General features: G+C 40.8%; 1 protein-coding gene across 1 annotated transcript in view; it reads left to right on the top strand.

Annotated features, from left to right (window-relative positions):
* The first annotated feature begins 415 nt into the window (after window positions 1-415).
* SOX5 (SRY-box transcription factor 5) overlaps window positions 416-26285 on the top strand; it is a 394764-nt gene continuing 368894 nt past the window's right edge. The window contains exon 1 of the mRNA XM_038386648.2: window positions 416-524. The gene's annotated coding sequence lies outside the window, so the exon portion shown is untranslated. The remainder of the gene's footprint in view (window positions 525-26285) is intronic.

The raw sequence follows: 26285 nt of genomic DNA, 5'->3' as shown, positions 1-26285 counted from the left end.
CCTGGGAGGGCTGCAATTCGCATAACAATTTCCTTTTGTTCTTTGTTTGGAGTTATTAATCCAACATGAGCCTCGAATTAATCAGGGGTAGTGCGTTGTTACATTTCTAATTCACAGCTCCACTGCTTGTGTCTTTTTTAATTAAGGCCGAATGATAGCAGGCCCTAGCCCCTGATTGCAACACTTACTAACCACACATTGAGGGATGAAGAGGCTAAATAGGCAGAATGAGATTACTTCAAGGTTTCACTTAATTGTTTTCTTCTTTTAAGTAAAGAGCATTGAATGAACATTGTTAATTCCAGGCTGTGAGTATTTCTTGTGTGTGTGTGTTAGGGTGCAGGTTAGGATGGTTGCAATGAGGACTCTGAGCTTTAATGGCTTAAGGGTTTGTAAAATTGAAGCCCTTGGTTATTCATTTAAACCATTCCTCCTATATCCCCTGGGAGCTAAGGGTACAGGGAGAAGGAAAAGAGTTGAAGAACATTAAACTTCAGCTAGTGATGTGGATTTGCTTTTATCAGGTTTGACCCCTTTTGTTTATGTAGATTTTTGTTGTTGTATGTTTGCTGAAGGTTCAAAGGTGGGAAATACAATAAGACTGACTAGTAAGGCAATGTGCTGAGAGATGCTAATCTCCTCAAAGCTTCACAATAGTAATAATGGTAATTAATAAAATCAAGGCAAGCCAGTAGTATCACACAACAGGTTTTGTTCGTGCTGAAGAATGTATGAGTAATATTTCAAAAGCTGTTTGTAAATTTTTATTGTTGGAACTGCTCAGGGCTGCAAAGACCCAGGTGTAGATGATCTTAATTAGATTTGTTCTGTGGAAATGAATCTGTGCCAGGCACTCACTGAACTAGAAAATATAGGCACTACGAGCCTGATCCTGCCATCTTTACTCTCACGAGTAGTTTCATTGAGTTTGAATAAGGATTATTCCACATGAATAAAGGTTGCAGGATCAGGCCCAACATTGGTGCCTTGTCTGCAGAGTGGATGAGTGGATTTTGGAATGGATATGAATTTATGGGGACGGGTTAATGCTTACAGTCCATAGGTCCTGGAACTAGGGGTGCTGGGCGTGCTGCTGCACTCCTTGGTTTGAAGTGGTTTCCATCGTATACAGGGTTTACGCTTTGGTTCAGTGGCTCTCAGCACCCTCATTCTACAAATTGTTCCAGTGCCCATACAGTCCAATCCTGCAGTTGTTGCATGTGCAGAATTCCTACTGATTTCAGCATGCATTGTCTGCTTGTAAGCACTAAGATATCTAACCCTGTAGTTGCCAGGAACTAACTCTTCCAGGGTTATTTAGTTTCTGCAAAGAAGTGGGGTGGCGGGGGAAAGTACTTGTATTAAATAGTTGTGATGTATGTCACTGTTGATCATACAAGCTCATACAGATGCAGAACTAGCATTCTAGCCCTGTTATGTGACTATAGTATTGCCTTTCTAAATTCTGCATACGCTGTGGCTGTTTCATGCTGGATTAACTAAGAACGCAATGGTAAAACCTCTAGATGGGTTCAGTGAAAGAAGTGTACAAACTCCAAAGGAGAAAGTGCTCCAGGTGAAAGCTTATTTCTGTCTTTAGAAGTCTAAATTGTACATGGAGTTGGCTTTGTTAAATGAGCATGAAAAAGACAGACTATGTCCAGGCTTGCATAGAAATTTACTTGTTTGAAAGCAACAAATAAACAAACCACTGTTCTTCTCCCCTCAAAGACTTTGGATCAGATCTTGGTGTAAATCAGCATAGCTCTATTTCACTCAGTGGGGCTATGCTGATTTACACCAACTCAGGGCTGGGCACTTCACTGTTCAGTATATATATATATATATATATATATATACAGTGTATATATAATGGCATATTCTGGAGATAAATATGTGAGCAGAAGGCTCCCATAGCCTTTGCGCTCGTATATCCAAAGCCTGAGTATGGTCTATATTGTCTTCTCAGGTTATGTATGATCTGATCCTGTGAGGTGCTGAATGCCAACTACAACTCCCATTAGGAATTGATGGTATTGTCATTAAAGTCAGTGCAATTTGAGGGTTGTCGGAACTCTAGTAATGAGGGCATTCTTACTTGTAATTCTGATTCATACACCTCAGTCAGTCTCTCAGGGTCAGAGTCTGATGCCCTGGTACTGAGCACTATCCGACTCCACAAGTAGTCCCATTGAATCATACTGTGCGTGCATTAAGTACTACTCAGTATGCGTAACTATGTCAGAATCTGGCCCTCAATTATTTATTTTGAATTTCTTCTGCCATTTGGGTGCTCTAAATATTTCACATATGTCCATCTTGGTCTCTCTTTTTTTTTTTTTTTTTTTTTTTTTTTTGGAAGATTGTGCAAAATAAGGAACATTTGTTCAGCATATTCAGTTTCAGGATTGAAATCTACATTGAGCTCATCTCTTTACCTTTTAAATCTGTGTGTTTCTTTTTAATTATTATTTTAAGGCTATTTTGTTGATGGACATTCTTATCTAAGGAGCCACATTATGTGGCAAGTAGGCAGTAGGTTGAATGAATAACAGTAGTCCCATTTTGTTTGTTTTGTGGGCTGTTTGGGATAAGATCTTTAAAGACCAATGTTCAGTGTGTTGTGTGTTGTTTTTAAGATCGTATGGCACTCTTCATAAGACTAGAGTCTGGGTGTTCTTGTCCAAAATTCCCTATCCTGATTCTTTTGTAGCAAGCTGTTCATCATTTGTATTTACAGCTCCTGTCCTTTACCACAGAAGTGGACGTTTTTCTTTGTGTGCTGTGCATATATTTTCAGCGCTTTGAGATCTTTCAGAATTAAAGGTGCTATATAAATATATGACATTATTGTTGTTATAATAATTTGTTGGATGGTTATGCCCCTAATAGATCATGGTATTTTTGAAGCATTTTGTTAAACAAATAGAACTAGATATCCTTTCTACAGTGTCAGTGGTTGGTTTGCTCTCTCTGTAACGTCATTGCAGATTCCTTTTAATTACTCTATCAAGGGTGTTAGGCTTCTTGCCATACTCAGGAGCCAAAGGGCTGAGGGGCTAATGTTTTTTCTATCTGTGCCCAATGTGTTTTTAGTCTGCAGTTATTTATGGGGCAGCCCATTGGTCAATAGTTCTCGAGTACACACAGCTGTAATGTACACAATTACTAGCCTACAAATAAACAAGGGGCTACTTTTGTTATTGCTGCCTCTGTCATTCCTGGCAGCTTTAGACAATCTGTTGCCATTTATAAAACGTTACTATTGACATCAAACATGTCACTAGACTTTTGTTCATTTGGGTTTTTTTGTTTGTTTGTTTGTTTGTTTGTTTGTTTGTTTTTAAATTTACACTTCGCCATAATCCAAATTCATACAGAGCATGGGGATATGCTCTTCATGTCATGGGTGACAAATCGCCCCTGTGTGACATAATGGCAGATCTCAGCCACAGAATATCAACCATTGGTCCAAAATGTGGGGTAGGTGCTGATGTTACTTGTCATGAAATCGGTGACAAGTTGGCCCTGGCCTGTTATTTCTTGTGTTCTCTCTTCTTTTGGACATAAGGTAGAGATCACTATTAATGGTTTTAGTTTCTAGGAGCTCCTCCCACTGTGCTGTCTCACTGTTATTCCCTTTCTCCCACCCCCCCGCCCCGCCCCCTTCCTGGTTGAATAGTAGTCTTTGATGTCACACAAGAGAATACTGTTGGCTAACAGTCTAGAGGCTGCTTCATTTGAGCTAACCACCACATGAAAACAAATGTGATCCATCATATTTCATTAACTAGCTGCCCCCTGTTCGGGTGCCCTTTTTTGATGTCAGAGCGCATCCTGACAGAAATCAGAAAGATATGTGTGATTAAGACCAGTAATAATACTTATTGCATTGTATTGTAAATTACCTTTCGGGGCCCTGCTATTTTATCAGACCCACTGGCTTTGGCTCCAGTACATTTTTGACTACTCTGTATATACAGTGTATTAGCGCAATGGAGATCATTATGTGGCCTGTATTTGAGTCATTTTTATTTAAGATGCCAAACAATAAGCTGTTGATTGGGGGAACAAGAGGCGAACAATAATGTTCTGTGTCACATAATATACCACCATTTTCCAGCTTTGCTTTAGAAGGGCCCTCTTTATTGTTTTTCTATAAAAATGGTTCTTAGGAGGAGGAATATTTTGCTGAGGTATGTCATTATTTTGCAAATTTCTATTATCTCATCATGTTGTCTTCATTGTAAATTGCAGCTAATTAGGAACCTAGTTAGAGCCCCAGCTTTGAGGCTGGCTTTTTTGTGAAAAGAGCCCACCGATTACTGCACTACAAGAGAGGAAGGGAGAGAAAAAGGAGATTAATCTGGTTACCTAGGCGACACTCGCTTCCATCTGCGAGGAACAATACATTTTTGTTTCCTTGGCTCAGTTCAAATCTGTTTTGTTTAGGGGGAAAAAAAGAGAGAGAGAGAGAGAGAACGTAGCCCCACAACAATGCTGAATTCTGTCTAGCCCCGGCTTACCGGCTTCGATTCCTCTGCAAGTTAGGGGTCCCAGGGGAGTGGGAAGATGAAAGAGATAAGCTCCAAAGTTGTCAAAGGTCATGACCTTGCCACACAAAGCCAGCAGTTTTACTTCTAAATCCCCTTCTCCCAAAAAGCACTTAATGAAATAATATACTGTGCTTCTCAACACCCCGTAGTCTTTATTAAGCAGCAAGGCCTCCAAGATTGTGAATTTAAGGAGTCATTTAAAACTTCTGACTAAACAGTCAGTGACAGTTTCTACGGTAGATGGGCTATTTTTCTGTGTGCGTGAGACAACTTTTTTTCAGTGTCCCGTAAGTGGCAACGTAGTTTCCCTGACACACGTTTTGTGACTGCGTTTGCACAAAAGGTGGAGGTCTGTGAATGCAGGACGGTCTGCTTTATTTTTAAAATTTTTCTCCTTCAGTTACCTTCACAAGGTCGTGGTTTAAAAGAAGAAACTAACCTGTGTCTTCTGTCGTACTTCAAATTATTAAGCCTTTCCATGGCTGTTGTGCACAATAGACAATGCAATAAGGTTATTGGCTTCTTTTTATGTAGCTTGCCAGAAAAAGGGCTGAGGTAATAACCAGAGCTGATAGAGCCTGGCTAAAATGCTCAGAAAGGCTCAGAAGCCCTTGAACTGAATTGGCTAAATCCACAGTCTTTTGATAAGCATAATGCTTTCTCCAGGTGTTATGCCATCATGTATAATGTTTTGCTATCTGGTGGTGGTATAGATTATGACATAAAGTCACAAAAATATTGAAGTTACTGGTTTTAGCTTATCTGAGCTTTCAAACCTGAACGACTGATCAAATCAAAACAAGTATCAGGCTAACAACCTTACAATCCCCACTTCGTGTTGTACTAAAGTACTGTTAGGAATTTCCTTCTCTGGAACAAGCTCTTAAAGCCTGTCTCAATGATGTTGCTTGTCTCTCTTTGACTGGGAATGACAGTCATCAAATTTAAAAATACAAATGTGCAGTTGGGATGAAGGAAGCTAACGGATTTATTTAGTGTATATGCAGAGAAGCAATAATGATCTTGGAGTTAAAATCTGGGACTAGGAGTTAGGAAATCAGAGTTCTATTTCTGGCCTGTCACAGACTTTCTGTGAGACCTTGGGCAATTCACTCAACCTATTTATGCCTCGGTTTTTCTTTTTCTAAAATGAGAATATGTGTTGGGGTTTTGACCTTACATGGAGACAAGTGGAGTGAAGGAACAATACTGGGCCAAGAGAGCCCCACCCCTCAGCAACGGTAGAGCATGGTCCACATGGAAGATCTGCTCAAAAGGGGTCTCTGACAGTCAGGTAGTGAAGGAGAGTGACGAATTGGCTGTCCGAAGGGAGAAAGACAGTTTGCAGCTTCTGGGGACAAAGCAATTCACAGGAGAGTGTCTGGACCATGGGTAAGACCTAAACAGGATGATAGGGGTCTGCCCCTTTTCTTTCCCCTACTCCCTGCTGAAGGAGAATAACTGGACAGTAGAGAGTGTCAGCTGAGGAATGCCTAGGTTGACTGACTGAGCTGCTAGGAACTGGGGGAAAACGGGCTGTGCCCATACCTCAAACTGAAGAGAGAGCAATGGAGATAGAAAATAGCCCTGGTGAGGCTGGGTGGGTGAATCAGGAAGGGCTAACCAAGACATTCCACACCTCTCCACCATGAGCATTGGGATGGGACCCTCTTTCCCCCACTACTGGAGAGGACCCAAAAGTTTAACAATCCATGATAATACTGTGTACTAAATTAGAGCAGGAAGCAAAGAATTCCATATCCACTTTGAACTAAGTTGCAGTTTGGCAGGACTTTAACATCCCTGCTCCTATGGAAGGTCCCTGGGAGTTTTAATAGCCACGAGTGGTCAAGGCCACAGTTTTACGTTTTGTTCAAAACATGACAGGTGATGGGTTATGTACAGACCCCACAACCAGATAAACAAAGCCCCTGCAATGAGAAAAGGAAGGCAGATTTACTAGTATTGGGAGACATTGCCTAGGCTACCAATCATGGAAGGGGGGACCCTCCAGCAAAAATTGACAAGGAGTAGGAAATAAAGAGGAGGCAAAGTTAGGTTTATGGTAGCAGGAGGAGGAGGACTTTCTAGCCTGACCAGGTAGTTCTTGGTTTAAGGGTTTAGGAAGCCCTGGAATAAAAAAACAAACAGAAGGCTTTGAGGAAAGATTCAGAGCCAGTCCCCAAGGTAACCTAGAGAATGAGGCTGTGGCTAGGTTCTGAAGCAGCTGAGGGGGAGAAACAGTTTAGAGAGATTTTGGAAGTACCAGTAAGAAAAGGCCAGTATCTACATCAATCCTGCTAAAATGGTTGGACCGTTCAGTGGGAATTTTGTTCTGTCATTCTAATAACAAGGAATTCTAATTCTGTCTAAAATACAGGCCCAGCTCTATTTAATCTCCCTGAAATGACAGACTATATATGTTATTCCTAGGCCGGAGACTGAAAAGGTCCCTGGACTGTCTTATGTCCTGACACCTGAATGCACAGTTGCTGTAGCCCTGCCTGGAAGGCGTTTTTTTTTTTTTAATATATATACGCTTATAGATCCGGTTGATGTTTGAGACTACTTTAGTGTCCCAGCAGGTGTTTTGAGCAGTGCAAAAAACTGCACTGCAGCCTGTCTGCTGTCATGCAGCAGTGCCAACAGAACAGCGCCACCCAAAATAACACTGAGGCTTTGGTTCAGGAGTGTCTCACAGAGAATAGTGCCACAAATGCTGCTACTTGTGCTAGTGCGTGGTGTTTCTCTGGGAGGTCTCTCATCTCAGTACTAATCAGGACCAACCCAGGTCAGCTTGTGAAATTGACAAGACCACACCGAGGGGTAGACTTATTGCATCATCCTCATCCTATGCTATATATTAGCATGAATAACTCATGCTGCTGTAATTTTATGTTGTATTTTGACAGCTGTACAGGAAGTTGGATGCAGTAAGAAAGAGCTGTCTCAATCCTAATGAGTTTATATTGACACGAATCACTTGGTAGGTTCCACAAAGGGTTCCCGGCCAGCACAGCATCTTAGCACATCCTGCCATAGCACTTCAGCCCAAACTAGTTTACTACCATTTATTCTCAGATTTTTGTTGTTGTTGTTCTGTAGTGCAGTTTCCCCTCACTCCCAGCCCATTACCATAAGTTCTGTATGGGAATGTGTGAACTGGGTTAGGTAACGTAAGAATTGATGCAGACATTCAGCCAAAGCCTGAACCAAAGCCTGACCTTTTCTGAGGTTTGAAAAAGTTTTGTTAACTTCATTGTGCATGTGCCTTGGAACTTCTTGCCGTCATGTTAGTCCTGTAATAATGATAGTGGCCTCTTTTTAAAGTGTTTTGAGATCTATGGATGTAAAGTGTTATACAAGAGTTAGATATTATCATTATTATTTATTTATTACCACTCTGGGAGAAACTCAGGTGTTTCCAACTTGTCTGAAACCAGTAAGTACCATACATTTTGTGAGTCCAATCTCATGAATTTTTAAACCTGATTTCCAGACAAGACGATTCAAATAACCGTTCATCCTTTGGGAGAGAACCTAGCTGATGTAAATTGGCATAGGCCCATTGAAGTCAATGGTGCTGATTTACACCATATGAGGATCTGGCCTTTAATCTATCTCTTTTAGTTATTATATGGCCACTCCCAATATAGTAAATATGCATCCAGTGAACTTTTTGATGCTCTTCCAAAGAACACTGCCAAGCTTTTTGGTTAGCAATGCGTTTTGACCAAAATCCTGAGGCTGAACATCATCAAATTTTGGGAAGTTTGAATTCAGATCCAATCTTTTCATGTGGCCTCTAACTTTCTATGAAGAGCCAAGCCAAAATCCTAGATTAAGACGCCTAAACTTGGTATCAAGATCTGAAATCTACAGTTTTGGCCCTAACTCTACTTTAGAGGTGATCCCATCACTAGTTGTTATTCATCAAAAATAAAGCTCTGTCTTAGCCCCAAATGGCAGGTAAAATGATAACTGACAAAAGGGCGAGAGATAATGAGCCCTGACACTATTATAATAGCTATGTTCATAAGCTTTGGATGTTCTGGAACGTCAGAATAAGCTCAGTTAGAGAAGTCATGCTGTTCTGTGCAATATCTTTAGGAACTTGTCCATCATAGGGACATACGCAAGAGATTTGCTTGGTGTGAAGTATTACTGCATACCACTCTGAGAGAAAAACAGTGATGCTGTTCTATGAGGCCAAGATGGCTTTTCCTCACCAAATCCTCTTCTGAATAAACATTTGAAAGGACTAAGGTTTGTGTTAGATATATTGTAAACTAAGGAACTTGCAGTATGTCTTTCTCAGAGAGGAATTGAGCAGGTGAGAGGGCAGGAGAGTTTGCGATCCTGGTTCCAGCATTTGCTGGGACCACACTTACAGTCCCTTTGAAGTCAGCGTGAATTTTGCCTGAGTAAGAGAACTCATGAATTTTCAAACCTGATTTCCAGACTGCAGACTAGATGCTGGTCTGCTTTAGACCCCATTAGCACTACAACTGCAATGCTGTCAGTTACAGTAATGTTTCTCTATTGACCCATTTAAAATGTGGTTCCATTTATTATTATAGACTAGACCTAATGATGTTTTAGCCATGTTTGGGAATCATGCTAAAAACATTGGTCACTGTTTAGGGACATGGCTAATATCTTATCTATTTATACTACAAAATGGAATCACATTGTAACCATTTTGGTGGTGGAAGAGGAATAATGTTGTAACAGAGTCCTGATATGACTGACTTTTAGTGCAGATGGGCCCTTAGATAGAGGTAAATGTAGTGCTAATGGACCACTTCCTTTCTTTCACACTCTCTCTTTAACACCCCTCTAAATGATTTTCCCCCCTTAAAAAAAAGAAAAGGAGTACTTGTGGCACCTTAGAGACTAACAAATTTATTAGAGCATAAGCTTTCGTGAGCTACAGCTCACTTCATCGGATGCATTGATGAAGTGAGCTGTAGCTCACGAAAGCTTATGCTCTAATAAATTTGTTAGTCTCTAAGGTGCCACAAGTACTCCTTTTCTTTTTGCGAATACAGACTAACACAGCTGCTACTATGAAACCTTTCCCCCCTTACACTCTCACACGCAAAATCCATCTGCTATTAGCTAGCCAGCAATGACAGCATAAAACACCTGTGTACCAAATATGCACCACCTGTGTGTATGCCTTTTACTGATGTCTTTCTAGAACACAACACGTGTCAGTGGCTCAACTGAGAGTGGGTTGATGAAAGGGCATCAGGAAAATCATTCACAGTGTAATTAGCAAACAAAGTGCTTTTACTTCTTCCTTCCTGTATTTCTGTCCATGGTGTTCTGGTGTCAGAATGAGAGGAGTCTTCCTGTTCTATTTCACCTTTTTCTCTGTGATCATAAAACTATCCTTCATTTCTCAAGGTGTAATAGGCTTCTTGAAGATCAGAGAGCATGCTTGTCAGTTGAGTTTTCTCAGGACTGGTCCTAGAGAATAGTTTAGTCTCCGAGCTTGATTTTTCATTCTGCCTCAACATCTTTATGATGATCCAGAGGTGTAAAAGGGTGCAGAAACAGCTGTAAGGGAAATATCCTCAAGGGGGAGTAACTGGGGGTTGAAGAGCCTGTGGAACCAAACCTATGCTGTCTATGCAAATGAAATCCTTCTCTATCAGATCTTGAAACAGCTGACAGATGTGTTCTCTATTGCATTCATGAATGCGTTCACACTGTAACGCGGCGGGACTCACTGCCACAGCACCTCCTGCTGGTCTCCTAGGAATTAGCTCTCATTTCACCAGAGCACCCTTATCTAGTGGTGTCTTGCCCATCGTCACTCTCGCCTCCACTTCTAGGACTCACATCGCTCCCTGGACCATGGCGTCCTCTTCTGGACACAGCCCTCCGGCTGTGCCCCACTTGGTTCTCTCCCCCTTCTGCAGGATCTGACAGTCCTCAGTCCAGCCACTTGCCTCAGTGGCAAACTGCAGTCTCTGGTCTAGCCACTCCTCTTGGTGGCAAGTGGGTGGGGCAACAGTCAGACCCGGGCCTGCCCGCTACTCTGAGTCCCAGCCTAGGGACCCTATAGCCGGCAGCCCCATACTGCCCCTCCTCCTACTCTGCCGTCTGTTTCCCCGCAGCCCTAGCACCTTCTCTGCCCTTGTATCAGGGCCTCAGTCTGGCACCTATCATGTCAGAGCTCCCTCTTGGTCCCCTGACCCTGCCCAGCACTGCTCTGTCCGTGGTGTTGGCTGGCTCGCTCGCTTGCTCTCTCTCTCAACCCTCCTACAGGGCAGCCAGTCCTCCTCTCTAGTCCCCTGTTCTGCTCAGCAACCTTTCTTATATGGGCCAGCCTGGCCCTGATTGGCTGCTCCCCTAAGACTTCTCTCTAGTGGCTGGCTCAATAAGTCCTATTCTAATTGGCTGGGTTCTGCACAGGCTCCCCAAGGCTGCTTTAACCCTTTTTCTGCTTGTGTGGGACAGCCACTGCACCACACATACATTTAAAGATCCTTTAAAGGGACATCAGTACAATAGAAAAAGACTGTACTGGCTACTTAGTTTATATGATTCACTTTATCAATTGTGGAATTAAATCACAGTATTGCAGCCCCAAACATTCAAAAAACTTAGAGCGGGCCCCAAAAAATCACGAGCTTGGCTTAGTCATGGAATCATGGAATTTAAAAAAAAATACATTTTTCATACTTTTTCTCATTGTCTTCTGGTTTCTGAGTCTTGGAGAGGAGGGGCACTCAAGTCCCTACACTTTTTCAGCTTTTTTCTGTGACCACAAGTACTACAAACTCAGTTGTTGTGTTTTGCTTTTTTTTAATGAAAGTCAAGATCCCTTGATTCCACGAGCTGCAGCTTTGAGAAAAATTCCAAATATTGCATTACTTGAGGCAAAATGATAAGTGAACCTCAAAAGGCTCAAAAATTCAATTTGATTTGGATAAAGACCCTAAAGTTTGGATTCTTGCCAGCACCAGTCAGTCAGGTTGAGTTTGTAAAATTGGTCTGGAAACATTGCAGGTTTTCCCATGAACTAGCCAGTATTGTACCTCCTGCTTGGGCAGAAATAGCCTACTGTTTACAAACACACACATGCTTTTTCAGGTAGAGGAGGTGGGGAGGCTTCATTTGCAAGGAAGCACAACACATTATTTTTTAAAGTAGTAGTAAATGGACTGTTTCCCAATGAATATTTCACAGTGCTCTATTTCTATCCCTTCCTAAAGTGATTCCTACAGAGCAGGTGTAAAGGACCAGTAGAAAATGATTACTGTGTCTGCTATAGGTCACATAGGCTGAATATAACTGATAGGCCTTAGCAGAAGTTTTTTGTTTAAGTTGTTTACTTGGAGTGTATGTCAGCACTTTCTGCAGAAAGAGTGTCAGGTCAGCCTTCCCCTATAAGCCTTGTTCCTGCAAACACTTAGGTACCTACTTAATTTGTAAGCAACAACAGAGGAGCAGAAAAATCCTCATAAAGTATTTTAAGGGAATTTAAAATAAATACATTCAAGACATGTATAATATTGAAAAGAAACTCCATCTCAAAGAGGATTTTTCTTTTAAATAAGGCTCTTTCAATGATGTCAGACTGACAGTATCCTTTTAAGTAGGTAATTTGATGTATTCTCTATCAGTGCCTCTGCTGGACCTGTACTGTGGCTAGACTGAGCTTTTTATTCTTCAGGCTGTCAGTATGGACCTTTTCATTGCACTGAAGTCACTAATAATTGGGAACAAATAAATAAAAAGGAAATGGGGGGGATTAAAGATCTTCAAAGCTTTGAGGAGTAATGTTACAAGTCAGATTTAACCAGAAAAAGTCATGGACACAAAGAGTTAACAAGATTGGTTTTATCTTTACTTTTCTCAAGAGTGCCTACATGTAATATCACAGAGTTCCCTAAACTGTGGTGATCTTACACACCATGTGCTCTAAGTCTTTGCTGTATTAGTTTTATACGATATACACCATCTTACATTTTTTCTGAACAACTTTCTGCCACCTCAGGTACATTTCAGCTTTTAAGGAGACTCTTGTTATAGAGAGTTCTTTGCACTATATAACTCTTTCAGCAGCTAGATGTGGCCAGCAATCCAATAAAACTTACTGTGAATCTTCACATCTTCTGTTGCATTCAACTTTTATGCATCCAGACTGAGGATCATTAAGTTTTAAAAAGTTTGGAGGACTTGACTCTAAGCATTGTTGACAGTTTCAAGAATTGTTGAGCAGCCTGACATAATGTTATTCATGATGAAAGAGCTGTCACTCTAATTCAGGAATGGTACCAGAGAGAAACGTAAGGCTATGTTTTCAGCATGGGATGTAGGGATTTAGCCGCACGACTTCTATTAATAATGGGAGTTTTGCAGTTAAATTCTTGTGTACCATACTGAAAAAATGCTGAAAACATGCCCCAGAGTGTGGCTTGAATTGCACCTATATCAGCTGCTGTTTGGACATTTGAAGATCATTGACTCTGAGCAGCAGCCCTGGTCCCAGTATCCTTCAGGTGCTGCTAAAGAGTTGGAGAGCATGTGATAGTAGATTGATGGAGCCAAAGTACGTTACCAGTGTGTTTTTTCTCTTTCCTCATTTAAGGAGCTGCAAACACATCTCTCTTCAAACCAAAACTCCATATCTGCACAGAGCTATCAAATGTCTCTATGTACAATAAGAATCATCAGGCTGGATTTGGTTTTGTGCATTACACTCGCACAGTCATATTAATCAGAATGTTGGGATTAATAGGATATTTGAAAATGCCCTCTCATGCTACTCCATCCAGTTATTATGTTTTCCTTTCTCTGGTCCCAATTCTGATCCCCTGACCTATGTTGAATAGTACCTTCCTCTGAGTGACACCAGTGGAGTTAGTACTTGCTGAGAAATGAACTACTCAACATGAGTAGGGGATGAGAATCTACCCCTCTATGATCACTCCTTTCTGTCTATCCCTCTCTTTCTCAAACGAAGCTTAAATAAATGTAAAGAGCACCATGCACAGGGGAACTTGTTCCCTGTCTACCTTTCTGAAACTAGTCTGCATGATGGAGACTCTGAAGCTTTAAGTGACTTGTCCTGTTGCATGAATACAGTCCCACCTCCACTCTTCAGAGTGAGGCATGTGGTAAGCAAATAGCGAGCAGAAAGGGAATGGCAGCAACTGAAGAGCCTCAGTCCACTGATACCAAGGGAAGAAGGTGGTGAGGGAATCCTTAGTCTAAAATGCAGGAAGATGCTTGTAAGCTACTTTAATTATTTCCACACATACCCCTCAAACATGTATGGACCTTGAGAGTTCTTCCTATGGGAGCCCATTCCACCTCACAGTGGCATGGAACAAACAAGGAAACCAAACATACAGCACAAAAACATTTGGGAACTGGAATTTAATATCTGAGTTGGAATATGTGTTTTTTTCCATGATGGATACAACTAAATGTAAATGGTGGCTAGGTTAAACTAATTTATTTATTTGTGCAACTCAGTGGTGAACAGAGCAATAGATGCTGTCTAAGTCTTACAAGGCATTGAGTGCTTCCTGTGAGGTGTTGAATGCCCTCAACTCCCGTTGTACTTTTGAATGCACATTTTTTAGGACAGGGACCTATATCTTCCTCTGTGTTTGGAAAGTGTGTAGCATGACTTGAGCACTACCATAACACAAATAATAATAATATTATAATCATGACAAATTGAATTGAGAAAAGTTGATCACTATTATCCAAATAGTTTTATGGCTTTTCCTTTAAGTTTTCTTGCTCATTAATTTTTATTGTAACTCTATAGGAGAAAAGAAAAGAAAACATAATGTACTATGCATAAAAAGCAATGTCAAAAAGGTTTGTGTGCTTCCACAGAAAAGTCTCCCACCTCTCTTCTAAGCTATAGCCTCAATCCACACTTGTCTCTGTTTACCTTTGAAGTACTGTCAGCCATTGTAGAGCTACAAAAGAATTATCATACTTTGAAATGCATTGTTTTTGTAAAGCCAAGGTTTCTAGGGTAAGAATTCTTCCCAGCTATGACAAAATACCCTTGAAGCTAACAGTGGCTTGTCGAGAGTCGTATGGGACTCTGGAAATAATGGCAACACCACAATAGCTGAGGCTGTGTTAACACTTCCCATTATAAACCCTATTTTCACGGGATTGTCTTGACTGTAAACACTTCCTCTGAGATGACACTTACCATACAAACTTTCAGCCTGTGAGCATGCATTTTCTTTCATGGATTTAAAAAAAAAGTCAATTTTGCTGGGTTTTTTTCTTCGTACTCAGAAGGGTCTCTTCTCTGTTTTTATAATTTAAAAATGTTTTCCTTTTAGAGAAATTCCTTAGGCTCTTTGGCCATTCTACATGTCAATCACTTTTTGTTTATGCACGTGTCCCCAATAGATATATGCAATAGGGGGTCTATCTTGCAAAGTGCTGAGCACTCACATGCTTAAAGCTAAGCATATGCTTAAGTGCTTTGTTGGATCAGGGGTCAGAGTGCTCAGCACTTTGCAGAAGCAAAATATGCAAAGACAATGTGTGGTCTTGTGGTTAGAGCAAGGAGGTGTCCATCACTATTCCTGGTAATAGCACTAGTACGCTGAGTGACTTAGGACAAGCCACTCATCCTGTGGTGTGCCTCAATTTACTCCATAGTAAAATAGGTGTGCAAATATCTCTGTACCTGATAGGGATTTCCTTTTGCTAATTAATGAATGTTTCCAAAGCTCTTTGAGATCTTCAAATGACAGCCACCATATCAATGTAAAACATCACTCTGTGTGTGCACGCATGCACAAAATGTGTATATCTAATTTGATCTACTTGTAAAAAGCTATATTTGATAACAGTTTACTGCAGAAGGACAGTAGAGTTTATTAAAAACTTGTATCAAAAATTTGAATGTGACAGAGCTATGCTCCATATCATTGCCATGATTCTAAAGCCAGCAGTGGCTACAAAATACCTAACAAAATCTTTCCAGTTAACAACATAGGTTTTAACAATAATGTGTGTGTGTGTGTGTGTGTGTGTGTATGTATGTGTGTATATATATATATATATATATATATATACTGACTTGGAGCAGTTCTGGTCTCTAAGGCAAATGTGTAAGGAACTCCTGCAGCCTGTGCAGGGCTTGTAACTGAATTAGTATTGCTTATCCCCTATTGGGCAGCCTCTGGTGGGCAACGACCATGCTGGTTAATAAGAACTCAGTGAATACCAGTTAGTGCCCCTCTTGAAGTCAGTTTGAAGTCAGGATCACCATGAAATCCTCCAATTCAGCTTGATCAAATCACCACATTTTCCAATTATCATTGGTATTATTTGGCTTACATTGCATAAGCCACATATTTTGTGTGGGGGTGTAAGTGATGCATTTCAGTTCAAGTTACTGTTGACAGTCATGCCTCAAGGACTGAGTACCGAAATCCTGGAAGGTGACATAGATAGGTGTATTGTGCATAGTTCCCAGCATTTGTTAGATAACACTGAATCTGGCACTTCATACACCTCCAACGTCCATGATTGCAGTAACTACTAAGATACTTCCAGCCAACACTTATCCGGACCATGTCTCTGGAGTAGTTAAGCCAAGATCCCAACCAAGTCCCAGTAGTCCCAGCAAAATACTGAGATCTAGCCAATATATTCAATAAAAGGAACGTGGGGACACTACCCCCTTATCAGTTTTAGGATTGTCCCATTGATCTCCAACCAGAAACTAAGATCCTGTTTGGGAGAATCTATGCCCTCTTGGAACCAAAGCTCAAGGCTCTTTGGGAATAGCTCCAAGAAAATCACACAAAAAATTTAATCCATCCATTGACCTCACCAAACGATGCCCCAATCCTGTTTGTCAGGAAGAAAGATGGCTCACTATGTTTATGCATCAATTATAATGCTTTGAATAGAATCACCATTAAGTACAAATAACCCTTGATCAGTAAATTATTTGACAGAATGTTCTCCATGAGGTTGTTCACCAAGCCTGACCTTCACGGGGCTTATAATTCATGAGGGTGATGAATAGAAGATATTGTTCTGGACTTGCTATGTCCATTTTGAATACTGGTGATGCCTTTTGGTCTTTCAGATGACCCATTTAGCATTTTATTAATGACATTTTTAGGGACAATTTAGATCAATTTGTGGTGATCTACCTGGACATTATTCCATGGGAGTAGTTTGGGGACAAAGGGTGGATTGTCATGTTGCCCCCTCCCCAAATTGCAAGCCTTGGGCAGATGCTGAATTCCCCCTTCCCCATGCGTGGCCCCATTGGCCCGACTGGAGCTGATCCCCCAAATATAGAAGTCAAATTACACCTATGCATTATTCTTATCTAAATGGAAAACCAGTTCCTCTATGACCAACACATTTGCCTAGTGCTGGAATATCTCAGGGATCATAGGTTATACACAAAACTAGAAAAATGCAAATTTGTGCAGTCCACCATGGAATTTCTAGGTTTTGTAGTCTTCCCCACTGGGATCAGTATGGAACCTAGAAAAATATTTGCAGTCATTAAATGGGCAACCCCAAGAAATGCGCATGAAGTTCAACATTTCCTTGGATTTGCAAATATTTACTGATGTTTCTTTAAGGATTTTGCAGGATTGGTGTTCCGTATGACTGCACTGCTCTGGGAGAATGCTCAATTTGCCTACACTCGGAAAATTCAGTCTGTCTTCAACCACATAAAGGAGGAATTTATGTTGGTGCCTTTTTGGGGCACTCAGATCCGGCAATAGTCTTTTTATAGTTGAGGCAAATGAGTCCAATGTGGTAATTGGAGCTGTACCATCACATCAACATGGGCCCTGAAATCTACTTCATCCACATGCATTCTACTCCCAAAAACTCACACATACAGAGCAGATTTAAGAGATCTGCAATAAAGTACTACTCACCATTAGAGCTGCCTTTGAAGAATGGTGCCACCACATCATGGGTGCCTGATTTCTGGTCCAGATATTAACAGCTCACAAAAACTTGGAATATCTGTGTGCTGCAAAAACCCTGAACCAATGTCAAATCCCATGGTCTTTATTCTTCTCCAGATTTAACTTTGTTTTGACATACCTTTTAAGCAACCAGAAGCTCCCCTAAGGGGGAATACCTAGGTGAAAGAGCTAGAGATCAAGAACGTTTTACATAATCCTCAAACCTTGTAATTTTCCTAGTGCTCTAGTACATAGGGATTTTCTGCCTCTCATGCAGTCCTCATTATCTAACAGCATTGGCAGCAGAAGCCATGCTGATTCAGAATGCCACCGATGACCAACCTCCTCACCCGACTTCCTGATCAAAGATGGTATCCTTTATTTTTAGGGCCATATCTAAGTCCCACAGCACCATGTGTGGCCTAAAGTAGATAAGCTTTGTCATGATTCTCCTCTGGCAGGCCACTTTGGCCATTTTTTAAAACATGTAAACTAGTTTCTTGAAATTTTGGTGGCTGAAGATGCAGCTCTTCATCAAGACATATATTAACCCCTGTGATGTTTGCTCTGGAAGAAAGATTCTCCTGTACAAAACCTCTCAGTGCCCTCTTGCCTCTACCAACCCCATTTCAACTGTGGTCATCCATCTCTATGGACTTTATCATTGACCTACTCAGTTTGGAGGGCAATAGAGTCATCTTAGTCAAAATCAACCACCTTACTAAAATGTCCTGGTTTATCCCATGTCCCATAGTCCTCACTGCTGAGGAGACAGCTTCACTCTTTTTTACTCATGTCTTCAAACTCCACAGGCTACTGTCTAGGATCATCACCAACCAGGGTCCACCATTCATTTTCCATTTGTGGCAAGAGCTTTTTAAGTTGCTGACCGGTACGCTACATATTTCTTCTGCGTATCAGGCCAACAGACAGACCAAATGGGTTAACCAGATCTTTTAACAATACCTTCATTGTTTCATCAGTTATCACCAGGACAACTGGGTCTCAATTCTTCCTTTCACCTAATTTGCCTACAACAACTCTGACCATATCTTAACTCACTGAAGCCCCTTCTATGACAACTATGGATTCTATCTGCAGTTCCATCCATCCTTACTGAAGGTGTCTAACGTTCTGCAGCCACAATCTAGTCCAGAATTTGTCCTATGTCCAAGCAGCACTGAGAAAATGTCTCTACTCAGCCAAAAGTGCCCACATATATTATGCCAACTGACACTATCAGGTAATCTCTCATTTTGTCATCGTCAACTAGGTAGGGTTATCATCACGGAACCTTGCATCCACTCGACCCTCATGTAAACTAGCTAATCAGTACCTGGGTCCATTTAAAATTATCCAGGAAATCGACCCTATCACAGTGAAACCGCTCCTGTCCAGCTCCATTAGAGTGTATCTGGTCTTCCATGTTTAATTGTTAAAGCTATATATGAAATTCCATTTCCTGGATGAGTCAAATATCTGTCTTTGACAGTTATTATTCAGGGATATGAAAAATTTCTTGCCCAATGGATCCTTGACTCTAAACTAGTTCACAGTGAACTGAGGTACATTATGGATTGGGAGGATTATAGACCAGCTGATTGGTCATGGGAATCTGTCAGTCTCATCCCCGCACCTGATAATATTAGGGAATTTCACCAGGCCTACCCTGCAAAGCCTGGACTCCCAGACATCTGGAAGCTGTCCTTAAGGGAAGGGTAAATATAAGGAACTCATGCAGCCTGTTTAGGGCTTGTAATCGAATTAGTATCACTTATCCCCTATTGGTTGTTGCCCACTAGAGGCCACCCCCATCAGCTATCTAAGAACTCAGAACTCAGACAGTCAGTGTCTGTTCAACACAACAGCTGCCTGGCTTTTTACCTGCAAGGTATTGTGTTGTGTTCTCAGAATAAAGCCTGGTGCTGCTTCAGCTGAGCCAGTCTGTTGTGAGTGTTATCTTGTTCCATGACAAATGTGCATTTAGAACCTTGTGTGAAAGATATAAACCAAGGTGATTTTTTTTTAAAAAAGGGAAGGAAACTCTGTCCTGCAGTATAAATGCTATACCACTTGTTTTAATAGTGCATGTTAATGAGAGAGTAGTTCACTTTGAACTGTCTTTTTTCAATTAGTGTTGCACTTTTAATTCTGTAAAGCTTTGAGCAGCATGCCTACTTGTGGACATTTTGTTGTGCAATGTTTGGTTAGCATCAGCTGATCTTGTTCCATACATTTTAAAAAGCAATGTGTCAACAGAGACATTTCATACCCGATGATACATCTTACAGGGGTCTTGTGGTATGGTATTTAATTTCATACACTGCATGTAATAAAGGGGGACTAAATGCCCACGATGAACAGAGCTGCAAACACATCCTGATTTTTTTCACAAGGCATTTCAAATTTTTGTGTATCTGACTTATGATCCTGTTAGTCATTGGTATGCTAAATCCTGGTTTTGCTTGCATTGGGTGGAGCTGGGGGGAGGAGGGGAGACCTTCAGTCTGAATCATGTTGGGTTGTCGGTACAAGGATAATTTTCTGTAGGTTTCCCTTCCTTCTGGCAGACTCTTGCTTTTGTAAATAAATGAATTATTTGTGTTTTGGGTGGGTTATTTGGGGCTGGATGTGGTGCTATTCAAAGGGCATTCTGTGTGGTCATAACATATACAATAATTTCAGCTGGACTACAGACTTTATGAGATGAAATGTAATGACCCATTTCCCTTCTTAAGACCAGATGACTGCCTATATTACTTGCAACTGAATCATAAATGGTGTGGAGAAAGTGAACAAGGAAAAGTTATTTACTTGTTCCCATAATATAAGAACTAGGGTAATTAAATGAAATTAATGGGTAGCAGGTTTAAAACAAAAGGAAGTTCTTCTTCACTCAGCGCACAGTCAACCTGTGCAACTCCTTGCCTGAGGAGGTTGTGAAGGCTAGGACTATAACAGGGTTTAAAAGAAAACTGGATAAATTCATGTAGGTTAAATCCATCAATGGCTATTAGCCAGGATGGGTAAGGAACGGTGTCCCTAGCCTCTGTTTGTCAGAGGGTGGAGATGGATGGCAGGAGAGAGATCATTTGATCACTCCCTGTGGGGCACCTGGCATTGGCCACTATCGGTAGATAGGATACGGGGCTGGATGGACTTTTGGTCTGACCCATTCTTGCATTCTTATGGCCATTCTTACGTTCTGATGTTCTTAACTGACCATTAGGATCTATGAAAAGGGCCATTTTCTGGTAGCTGTAAGTTATGTTAAGCAAAAAGAGCTTTTTCTACTTCAGCTTTTAGTTTCCTTACCAATTACATCCGGTGTAGTGTACTTATTCAGATATCGGCTTGAGTCCAAGGGTTTGTCCATGATTGCCTGAGCACTGACTGAAAAGTTTATATCTTTGCAAAGTACTGGGCTTTATAGATGTTCTGCATTGTATATATCCATTTGCCTCATGCCTCTCCCCACCACTGGCTGTATCCAACTAATAACTTAATAGATATTAATTGTTATAACACAGACAAGAGAAAGTACACACATAAGGCTAGTTTTTACTATTCAGTTCACACTGGTGCACATGAACCCCAACCTACCCCACCACCGAGGAGCTGTGTCTACAAGCACTACTGACTTCTCAGAGTGGAAAATGTACTGACAGATCTCAGGTCACTACCATAATCATCCCTCACAAAGATTGATTCTGGACATACCGTAGGTAATAGATATATTTTTGTTCTGTTGGGATTTATGTCACTTTGTGGTCCAGTTGTTCTAGACATTTTGTCCATCAAACTAGGAGCATCTGTACAGAGCAGTAAAATAACAGCTTGTCTCCTTGGATCAAACAAACAAACCAAAATGCTTTCTGATTATTCAGTCTTTTCCGTATCCATAATACTTCTGAAAATTTGTTGCTTTAGCTTTTATTGGGTGTTCTTGGCTAGAAATGAAGATAAGAGCCTTTTTAAAGGTGCCTCTGGAAAAAGGGTAGCAGTTTTAGATGAGTTCCTTGACACCCCTGCACCCCCCTGCAATGGTTGGTGAGGTCATAACAAATTTCTGCAGGAACCTAAAGTTTGACAAAAGGACAAACCCTGAAAGGCACAGTTTAAAACAGAACTGCTTGGAAAGAGGAGGCCCTGCAGCAAATTATGATCACGTATGGCCTCAGACTTTCTAGACTTTGTGCAAAGGATCTACCCGGGGAGTCTCAATCATATCAGACAATTGAGTGACAGCATGTGTGTGTGTATGTTTGTATGTATGTATAAATAAATATAACTTAAAATAAAGAATTTGAAGAATAAAGAATATGATCCATGAAACCTCCTAAAATGTTGGGGCTCTGTATATAAATACAATCATTCAAACCTAAACTTCTCTTCCTCTTCCACCCTACGACCACGCTCTGTGTCTTTCCCTTTTCTGTTTCTTTCTATCTACCTTTCTCTTTAATCTCCTTCTTCCTGCATCCTTCTCTGGCCACCCCCTCTTCTTACTGTCTTTCTCTTTCCTCATTTCTTTTCATCTTCTTTCTTTTCTTCGAGGAACAACTTTTTGTTATCTAGCTAGCAGAAAGAGCTGCTTCTAGTGATGAAACCTACCCTGGCTCTGGGGGTCACTGAATCTGGCCCTTAGAGGTATCTCAGAGAAACACTTGGTATGTTGACATACTAAGATGAAGTTGTCGTGATGGCAATTTGGAGCCCTGTTTGATTTGACAGTATTTACTTTCCTTGCAGTTTCAGTTGAAAAGAAAAACACTGCATCTAGGGAGTAAATTCACTGCTTGTTGCTTGGACCTGGTGCACTTAAACAGATGCATTATTTTTAAAATGAATATTGAAATGGTTACTGCCATCATAAAAGAAATTATGTAATTGAGCTGAGCTCATTTCCCTGGGGTGTTGCATCTCTGGACAATGTATAGATAATGTGCCCTTGCTAAGCCTGAAAACTGTTGGAAGAAGTATAATTTTTAATCCTAGATTTTTCTTTGTTGATAGACTGATTCAACTGTTTAAATAGAATAGAATATATAGACACAGATATTTCAAGTTAGTAATACTTGTGAAATCTCTACTTGTTTTTTTGTTTTGTTTAAAAGAAATTTATTTTAGTGGTTGTGCAAAGTGATGAATTGATAGCCCTGGGGACTGAAATTCTCTGTTTATTCATAGAACTGCTGCACCATGCTTTGCCATATTGTCACACCAATGAGCCCCAAATGTATTAGGGAGGGACTAGCCATAGGAGCAAGTGGGTAGTCTTCAAGTCCATTCAAGCCTTGACCTGAAGCAAAGGTCCCAATCAGTCCCAGTTCTGACTGTAGTTTTGCCTTGTAGACATCTGTCTATGAAGTAATGGTACTACTGAAACAATAATCAACACTATCAACCTGAAAGAGATCTGATTCCTTGAGCTATGCAGTTCTCTGGTCCATGAATGTTGTTCGTTGATTTTGGCTCCCCATCTGTAAAAGCTGGTGACTCAAATAGAGCAGCTTACATGCAACTGAAGGCGTATTCACTTTTGATTTTGTACTTAAAGTCCAATGTTTTTTGTCTCTTATATAAAAACAAACAAAATAAAACTAATTAGAATAATTTGATTGGAGCAATTCCTTTTCAAAAGCATCTGTTAACTGACAGTGCCAATATGAGTTTAAAATTTTAATGTATGGTATATTGAAGCCACTTGCTTGAGTCCTTAAAAGATGTGAGCTGCAAATAACGTATTTTGATCCATTAATCTAAGTAGGGGGAAAAGTAAGAGCCAAATTCTGCCCTCAGATACATGCATGCAATTTCCACTGAAGACTATTTGAGTTATGCGTATACAACTAAGAATTAGGTCATTAGCGATAGACATTATGTTTCAGAGTAGCAGCCGTGTTAGTCTGTATTCGCAAAAAGAAAAGGAGAACTTGTGGCACCTTAGAGACTAACAAATTTATTAGAGCATAAGCTTTCGTGAGCTACAGCTCACTTCATCGGATGCTGTTTCTCTTGTGCTATTGCTGTAAATTTCTCATTGGCAAATCAAGATTAGGGTGATCTGACCACTCCTTTGTTTGGAAATCAAAGGCCAGATTCTGATACCCTTTTGCTGACAGGTCAAAGATTAGCACAAAATATTAGTTAGTCCGTCAGCATAGGGAGAGAAGTCAATGGGATCATTTGTGGTGTAAGGTACTATTCAGGATGAGAAAGGGTATATGAATCTGGCAGTGAGTAATTCACCTTTTGTGCCTTGACAGTTCTCCTCAGATACTAGAATCATCTCAATATACATTTCCTACAGTATCGTACAGCATACCATTCCTGCCTTCCCATCCCTCCTCTCCCCTAGCTGATCTACTAACTAATATTGTGTCCTAAGCTTTGACCTGGCAAAGCACTTCTACCGGGTTAAGAAGGTATTCTTAGTTTTAGTCTCTCTGGTTAGGGTCAGAGTCACATAATGTCTTCAGAACGTGATGCTCTTAATTTGTTGGGTTTGTTATCTAAACTATCGTGCATCAGCCACTGACCCACCATCAATCAGCTCAAATGCCTCAGTGCCCTTTCCATCCACTTGTGTTTTCTCTCTGTGTGCTGAGAATTGGATTTAAAGCAATGTGCCAGTGATTAAACAATTACTCTGTCCTGTCTCTTACATACCAATAATTTGAAAGAGGAAAAAGCCAGCTATTCTTCTTTTTTGTGTGTGTTCAGCTGTGACCTCTAGTTTTGCATCTAGTGTATGATGACAAAAGTGGTATCTGCTTTAAAAAAACTGTAATAAGTATGGCCTTTTCACTTCCATTTTGGGACTTGTAACCATCATAAAACAAAGAGAGCAATTTAATGCCTCCTTTGATAATGTCATTTTTAGTCACCTTTTAATTAATAAACATTGAAAGTCTGAATTTGGGCAGCCGATCTTCTGAACTAACAATGGCAGCAATGTGAACTGTTTTTCAAAGATGATTTTAAGGCTATTTGAATGTGGGCATTCACTGTGTAGAGAAAAGGCTAGTGTGACAACCTACCAATTAACAGCAGCTGAGAAATAGTTTTTGGATTGCGAATACCAGGGCACTGATATAACACCGCTTTTCACTCAAGTGACTATTTGCACTCTACTATTTTAACTTTTATCTGACAGGAGGTGAACTTCACTACCCCATCCACACAGAACGCTTGAGTTAGCTGGGATGTCTATCAGGTTGGGAGAGGGTATGGAACCTTCCAAAGTAGGATTTGGCTGTGGCCTGAAACATGGCCCATTTGTCTCTCTTCTTCATTTCCATAGACCCTAATGATGGCCACTACTGCTCCATACCCTCACTGAGGAGTCTCTGGCATAATCTTTGCTCACATGACCCATATCAATATATGCCCTAGTCTTTTGGATACTGTTGAAATAATAATTCCAAAAACTAACAATCCACAGAGACTAAGATTTGTCGAGATGGATCCCAGTACTTCAACTTTGTTTCCTGGAACTCTTAGGTCCCATAGTACCAGTTTCTTCAGGAGCCCTGCTCCTCTACTTTCCTGGCCTGTCAGTATCCCCAAAGCTCCTCTGCTACACAGAAAGTTTTCATTCAACTGAGGGAGCACCAAGAAACTGCTGAGAAGGTATTCATAATCCTTCCACCCCTGACTTGTGCAGCATGATTACTGCCATACACTCCTCTCAGGGGTTTCTGTGTGGCTGGCAGAACAGATCTGACCCTGCCTCCTTCCTCCCCAAGCTCTAAACATAGCTACATGTCTTCTATGATCCCCAACCAGACCTGAGCTCCTCCTACTTCTGCAAAGGGAGGATCATTCTCTCCCCTGATCTGTGTGTGAATATACACAAAATGAGTAAAAACACAGTATAAAAAACATAAGTACTTTGTCTCAGTTTACATACTCATGAAGAAGAGATGATCAACAATGTTAATTGCAACATCAAGTGCTGATTACAATTATCAAGGGGCCTTGTCTGTCAACAATGGCAGTTCTGTGAGAAAAAGGCTTTCTTTTTTTCCCTGAAGGACCAATTTATTTTTGATAATCAATGTCTTGCTCTGTTTCTAAAGCTTGCATTATTTTAACTTATGCATATCTTAGAAATGATTGGCGGGGGGAAGGACATCAGAAGAAGTGCTTCAACATTTTGTTTTTATTCTATTGTTTAGATTTGTTGAAAGCAAGTTTTGCTGCACTTACAATATAATTTAAAAAACTCCATCAAATTACACAAAAGGCCCTCAAAAGCAATTTAGGTTGATTAATAGTCACCCAAAATAATAATGCGCACAGCCCTTAACATAGGTATTGGAACTAGAGGTGGGGGGGTGCTGCTGCACCCCTTGGTTTTTAGTGGTATCCATCATATCAAGGTTTAAAGTTTGGTTTAATGGCTCTCAGCATCCCCACTGTACAAATAGTTCCAGCACCACTGGCCCTTAAGCAACCCCTTATCCAAAGGAGCCTGAGGAAGAAGAGGTGAGCTTTGCATTAAACCCTGAAGGGTAACAAATCTGGACTCCCAGCAGACCAACAAGGAATCAGAAGAGGTGTTCCAGGACTGAGGACCCCTCATAGAAAATGCACTGCCACTGACTCCCCACGCTCTTTAAACCAAGACACTCTGAAGTTCAGTCATCTCAGGGCATGTCTACACGTACAATGCTGCAGTGTGTCTGGTGAAGACGCTTTATGCAGACAGGAGACAGCTCTCCTATCAGCATAATAAAACTTCCTCCATGAACAGCAGAAACTATGT

Source organism: Dermochelys coriacea, chromosome 1, assembly GCF_009764565.3.
Source record: "Dermochelys coriacea isolate rDerCor1 chromosome 1, rDerCor1.pri.v4, whole genome shotgun sequence".
NCBI lineage: Eukaryota > Metazoa > Chordata > Testudines > Dermochelyidae > Dermochelys > Dermochelys coriacea.
The sequence above is the reverse complement of the archived record's forward strand: the minus strand, read 5'-3'. Positions and strand labels throughout refer to the sequence as shown.